General features: G+C 39.5%; 1 protein-coding gene across 1 annotated transcript in view; it reads right to left on the reverse strand.

The window, feature by feature from the left end:
* Window positions 1-7,500, reverse strand: part of LOC119572964 (conserved oligomeric Golgi complex subunit 8-like) — a 64,355-nt gene that overhangs the window by 37,882 nt on the left and 18,973 nt on the right. The gene's annotated exons all lie outside the window — the stretch shown is intronic.

A 7,500-nucleotide genomic window follows, 5' to 3' on the forward strand; every position in this document is an offset into this window, starting at 1 on the left:
CAAACAAATAAATCGAGGGATAAAGCCAAGTGGAAAAACAAACGAGAATTATTGCGACTCGCTTCATGTCAAGTCTTTGAACGCAAACTTGACTGCGTCTGTTCAGAGATGTGTATTGAAGCACGCGAAAACGGTCAATTCTCCTTTGACTAAAAATCGGGCTTCGGGGGAAAAGAAAAATTACTTTCTCTCTTTATTAAATTTTCTCTGTTCTCGTGTTTTTTTTTTCTGGGAAGGTATTCAGTTTTAGATTTTCTTGTCTTTCTGTCTTCCTACTGGTTCAGAATTCTTATTCGCAACGTTATAAAGAATAGCTCATGTCTGTTACACTTTATCGATTCGGCGCCTTCTCTCTTTTTTTCTACATCTTTTTTTCCCTCTCCCTCTCCATCTCTCTCGCTTTCCATCTCTCTACCTTTCCTTCTCCATCTCCCTCTCTCTCCCTTTCCATCTCTCTACCTTTTTTCTCCATTTCCCTCCCTTTCCATCCCCCCCCCCTCTCCATCTCCCTCCCTTTCCCTTTCCATCTCTTTCTCTCTCTCTTCCTCTCCCTCTCCCTATCCCTCTCCTTCTCCCTCTCCCTCTCCTTCTCCCTCTCCCTCTCCTTCTCCCTCTCTCCCTCTCCCTCTCGTTCAGCAGCACTTCCGGTCTTCGCCAGCAGACAGGTTTCTTATCTCTGATTCAATCGTCTCTCGTTTTCTCGTTTTTATTTCATTTCCTGGCTGCCGAGTCCGCTTCAGATTCGAGCTCATGAATGGCGGGGCAAGTGAAGTCTCTGGAATTCATTATTTATTTTTATTTGTGGAGTGTTTAAGTTTTCTTGGCCGTTTGTCTTCTTTTTTTTTATCTATTAGTTTTTTTTTTAAGTTCGCGGGATTCGTTCCTGATTATGAATTCGTGCTTGGTGGGGGGGAAAATGGCAAGGTCTGGGTTTATTTGCCGACGAGCGGTTAGTTTAATCTAATTTAATAAGACTTCCATTTGTGTGTAGTAAAAATACCTTACAAAGTATCTCATCACGAACCGTTTCATTTTTACCTCATAGCCTTGTCACTACATTCACTATACTGTACATTTTGCGAAACATTCTCGAGCACAGAGGCTACCATGCATTCGTATTACGGAAACAATCGATTTATATAACCAAATGCTACGTGAGACGAAAGTACAAAAAACACAATCAACCAATAAAGTTATCTGCATGTCTTTCTTCTTAAGTCCCATGATTCTAACCTACTCAACACCTACTCAACACCGCATTTTCTAACTAATCCTACCCTGACATGCACCCTTGATTCGCATCAACGGCCACATACATCCCTCCCCCTCTCCCAGCCCCTCTTTTCACCCTTGCGCACCCTAAGGCCACTCCTCCTTTTCGTATACAACAGCGACCAACCCAACCCACCCTTAGGCATTTGACTTTCCGTCTCCACATGCACTGAGACACCCGCCGTAAAGGTATGCCTTAACCCTTTAACTTTCTACACGCTAATCCTTTCCAGCAACCACGATTCCTAAGTAGAAAGCTTTTCGAACCCAAATTTTCTTAAATACCTTCTGTCTATCAACCAAACTTTTTGAAATTGGATTTTTAACCTTAAAACCTGCTGTTTATCAACGGCAAACCACAAAGAGGGCGTTTTTCAACCCTAAATTCCTTACAAACCTCCTTTCTATCAACCTCAACCCTTTGAATAGGAAGTTTTTAAACCCTAAATTCTTTGCAACCCAATGTTTATCAACCACAACCTTTAAATGGGATTTTTTTTATCCTTATCCGAAAACCTCCTTTCTATAAACCACAGACCCTTAAAAAAAGGTTTTCAAACTTAACTTCAACCCTAAAACCCTTATACAAACTCCAACCAAGAGTCAACCTCAAAGTCAACCTAAGATTCATCCCAAGAGTCAACGCAAGAGTCAACCCAAGAGTCAACGCAAGAGTCAACCCAAGAGTCAACGCAAGAGTCAACCCAAGAGTCAACCCAAGTCAACGCAAGAGTCATCCCAAGAGTCATCAACCCCAACCTAACCTCACCCGATTCCATTCCGACTTCGCGGATCTTTAACCTCAAGACACCAGACTTCTTGCTTCACTCTTTTGTCTGTGTGTGCGTGTGCGTGTGTGGGCGTGTGTGTGTGTGTGTTTGTGTGTGTTTGCGTGTGTGTGTGTGTGTGTGTGTGTGTGTGTGTGTGTGTGTGCGTGTGTGTGCGCTTGTGTTTGTATGTACGTGTGCGTGCGTGTGTGCGTGTGCGTGTGCGTGCAAGTGAGTGAGCGATCTTGTTAGCTAAGTGTTTTATCGTAAACGTATTAATTACTTACCGGCTAACGTTCTGCTCCTTAGTTTCATCAGTATGCATAGAGTTTGCATCTTCGAGAGAAAAAAAAAATACCCGATAATATACAGTCTATTCTCCTCCATTATTTATACACATAAACAACAACAAAACACACACACACACACAATATCTAAAACTGACTTGAACCGTATTTAATTTGCCTTCCTAGTGTGTGCATTTCACAAAGTGCCCATCTTTCTTCCATACTTACATAGCCTCTACGATGGCGGCGGAACAGACAACGCTCCAGTTTAGTTATTATGTCACCGGGAATATAATTCGTTCGGAGAAATGAGGTTATAACGCCGCTTACTGCTTATCACACTTTCTTTCTGTCAGATTAACCACTGAGTAATCGCACGGCACAAACACTTAACCATTCCAACATGTACACGTAATGTACAGCAAACAACTTTCGTTTTTTTTTTCAGGTGTCGAGGTAAATTCCTTGATTGGGTTTACGTGGATAACACTTATTGCCAAAACTCGTTTTCTGGACGCTAATTTTTTCTAATCGTTCTTACTTAAAAGAACACTTGACTAGATAATTCAAGATGTTATGCACTTTTTTTTGCAACGTTTGCAACATATCCAGTGACAACACAGTAACTCGGAAAGTACAACACGAACGAGAGACTCTTTGGTAGCTCGCGAAAAGAAAAACACTTGTAGCCTCAACACACTTTGGTAGCGTAAAACTGATATAGCCTCTTAACACTTTGGTTGTGTGAACAAATCACCTCCATGCACTTGCGACTGCACGCACACAAACACGTACATCCCGTGAACACGACGGACAAACACGCATCGTACACGGTGGAGAACCTCGCGGGCTGAGCACACGCACTCGGGTTGTGTCTCCCACTCGGGCGGGGTCGACGGTGCAAGGTGCGTCCGCCAGCGTTACCACAGGTGAGCGAGGTGGCCCGGTGCGAAGGCGGTCATGCTGACGGGGGCGGGCGCGCGTGCACACTGCCGAGCCGCCAGCAGCCACCAGGCACCGCGGTTGTCAACTCGCACTCAACGCTGCGCGCGCAACTAAACTCTACGGTTTATTACACCGACACATGTAGCCAATAAAAGAAAAATCGGGAGTTAAAATCCCGAGAAGTAAACATAGCAATACTCGGGAACTTTTAGGACATTTCTCGGATCGGTAAATTTTTTGCAAGGGCGAGTCGAGAACTTTCACATAACACGCCGCCGCCTCGAATGTGCAACGGGAGGCCAACGATGCACTGCAGGTAATCTCTATTGCAAAACTTCCAATCTTCTATGAAACCTGTTGTTGGCAAAGGTCATGCTTAGCGGCCCTCGCCCCGGTAGAATCCTGTTTATATAAAGGATCTGGACTTACGTGAGTCATTGTTGCTGTGGCTTTTACAGAGGCGACGACCGGCTTTCGGGGCCAGGAGGATGTCATTATTAAATTCCGGCTTTCTAAAACTGCCAAGCCAAAGCTTAAACCGAATTCTACGCACGTACAAGGACACACCACCGTTCACACACACTCCTACAACGAACAAGCTATCACATTCATTATCATTTCGTACTACTATTACCTTCAAGCAAAGGACTATACTACATTTCAGATTCACATTGCCAGATATAACAACACACGACACATACAACAAAAGTAATAACAAGCAGCAACAGTAGTAGCATTAGTAGCCTTGTCGGTAGTATTAGTCGTAGTAACAGTAAACAAAGACTCACAGCCTTTACGAGACTGCAATTTTAGCCCGAATGTGGTCCCGGGTTGCATAATAGTACCATACCCATTCATAGGACCTTTGCTCTCTTCACCATAAGCTAGCCTGTTGAATGACGACTGATAGGAAGGCGACGTCTTATTGTTATGAATGAATAATCTGTATATGTGTAATAGCAACTACGTAACTTAGAATATAGTTGCGTTTAAAATAACTTGAATGGAGTCCAAGTGATGATAGTATTGTAAGCATAACAGAAATTGAAGTAGTATGAGTAATAAGCAGTTGCAGAACTGTAGTAGTCCAAAGAATAGTAGTAGAAATAGTAGTAGTAGTAGTAGTAGTAGTAGTAGAAGCAGAAGTAGTAGAATAGTAGTAGTGGTAGTAGTAGAAGTAATAGAAGTAGTAGTAGTAGTAGTGGTGATGCTAACTGCTTGGTCGTGGTGTAGTAGTGTAGTAGTAGTAGTAGTAGTAGTAGTAGTAGTAGTAGTATAGTAGTAGTAGAAATAGTACGACCACCTTAGGCGCCATTGACATTCCCCGAGCTAACGACACGAAGAAATAACCACGACATTTGCGAACACTTCCGACAACGAAATAGAAGAAGCCTGTTGCTCCACCACGGACTTCACTGCAAGGCAGTTTACGCGCGCGGTTGCAATGCTGATAATTCCCCTTGCAAGGTTGCAAAGGTGAACAAAGGCGAACTCGCGGGGCCGTGGGAGGAATAGCTTGAGGTCGAGAGACTTGCATGGCCGATCCACCCAAGCATTGTGGCCGGACTGATCGTTATCGTAGTTACTCTTATTGTTATTTTTATCTCTTATCACATTATTCTTTGCGTTCTGCGGCCATTGGCTCTTCTCTCTCGGCGATCGTGTGTCACTCTTCGCTGTCGATTGATAGATTATTTGCTTTCTTACTGTTGTGTTGTTGTTGTTGCTGTTGTAGTTGTTGATGTTGTTGTTGTTTTTCTTTTTCTTTTTCTTCTTCTTCATCATCATCATCATCATCATCATCATCATCATCATCATCATCATCATCATCATATTATTATTATTATTATTATTATTATTATTATTATTATTGTTGTTGTTGTTATTGCCATCATCATAATAATAATTATTATTATATTATTGTTGTTGTTATTTGTTTTTGTTATCCAAATCATCATCATTATTATTACCATCACCATTATTACTATCAGCATAAATATTAATTTACCCATTTCTTTTCCTTTCTTTTTTTACCCCCCTCCCCTCCCCTCCCCCATCAATAACATCTGCCGTCTTGCCCTCAACAGCAAACTTTCAACTTTTCCAACCACCGCAAATACTTCCAACGGCTGCCACCACAGCGCTTCCATTCCCACGGCTTACCCCTTTCTGTTACTTTGGGAGGGAGGGGGGGGGAGAAGGAAGTGAGAGGGAGGTCTTCACTAGATACTATATCCGTCTATCGTGATGGTTGATAGCAAGGGATGGGTGGGTGTGCGCAGGGAAGGCGGGTGATGGATTTAAATTGGGTATTTTGTTCGATTTCATTTCAATTATCACTACTTGTACCATTACATTAACTACTATATCTACTACTGCTACTACTAGTATTACTATAACATACTACTACCATTACTACTATATCTACTACTACTGCTAATATGTTGAGGTATATATATATATATTACGTATTTATCATTTGGTCTCAATATCGTTTTGTATATATTTTACTCCTTCGCGATCGTCACAACTATGTTTTCAATAAATCACCTAAGACCTCACGTACACTGAGACAAATCAGACCAACCTCATTATAAATCTACAAAAACCCATAAAACACACAAATAAAAATAAAATCACAGACACAAAAAAAGGAACGATTCACGCATTAATCTAAAAAAAACTTTTACACACGCACTCACGCCTGACATTTCGCACAGATCACTTGAATTAATCCACGTGTTCGAACGGAGGAATTATATCACATCGTTATTACCATTGTCATTATCGCCATTCGCTATAGTGTCAAAGAATCAAATTGCTACTTAATTTCCAAATTATCGCGTACCATCTATTCTACACCATGGAAACAATGGCTCTTCTAACGAAATTTCTAACAATACACTATAAACGTCTTGCCAACGACTCTAGCATGAGTAACGGGATCGTTAAACGGCCAATTAGTCTCGCTAATAAATTAAATGTTGCTAAACTATGACAGATAACTGAAGGAACTACCCCTGTTTTGCTTCCTTTGGATTAACACTGCGTTTGTGACCTCGTTGTGCCCCTATGATAGGTACCTAATTGCAACATCGGAATAGTTATCAATTGTTAAATAAATAAATAAATAAATAAATAATATATATATATATATATAATATATATATATATATATATATATATAATACACACACACACACACACACACAACAACACAACACACAACACACACACACACACACACACACATATATATATATATATATATATAATATATAATAATATACATATAAATATTGTATATAAACAACAATATATATATATATATATATATATATATATATATATATATATATATATATATCGGAGTCAAACGAAAGAAAGAACGCTACTATCTTTTCACATCTTCGAAATTAATCTAAATGCTATGGTATGAAATTTTCATTTACAAACTTGTAAAAAAAAAATATCTTAAACGCCATATTTGTACATTAAAGGCAATAAATTGAAACCACGTTAGCTTCGCACTAATAACATACTCCGTAGGAACAATGTTGTTACACTGAATTAGTTACACTGAAGAGTTCGTCTGATTATCTATAAATCCATACGGTTTTATCTTGCACATTTGACTCGATTCTATTTTCATATAAATTGAGAGCTTTAATCTTGGTCTAGACGATTTTGGGCTTGTTATTAATGTGCTTTTTTTCATTTCAACTTTCCTCGTTTCTGTTAAGGTCTCTTCCCACGACAGCTGATCCTATATGTCATCCTTTCTATCTTAAGTTATTCTGATTTATTTATACATTCGTAACTTTCCGCACTAGAATCGTTCCCTTTATAGATTATGACAACTGAATAAATATACTTATATGTCCGATCAACTAAAACATTCAGTGGGTCTTTTGAATCCCGGCGTCAAACTTTGATATCAGAAGGAATGGAAGTAAACATGGGTGTAGTCACATTTTCCTAACATATAAAGTGAATATTCATGTAGTAATTTGATAAATAACTATACGATTACATACAAATGGAAAAGATATTTTGGTTGTAGTGAATATTCATGTAGTAATTTGAAAAATAACTATAAGATTACAGACAAATGGAAAAGATATTTTGGTTGTTTTACGTCACCTCGATTTGGCCTAATGAATATATAAATATTATAATACTTGTATTTCTTTACTTAGCAGAATTACCTTGACGATTACAATTACACA

Source organism: Penaeus monodon, chromosome 5, assembly GCF_015228065.2.
Source record: "Penaeus monodon isolate SGIC_2016 chromosome 5, NSTDA_Pmon_1, whole genome shotgun sequence".
Lineage (NCBI taxonomy): Eukaryota > Metazoa > Arthropoda > Malacostraca > Decapoda > Penaeidae > Penaeus > Penaeus monodon.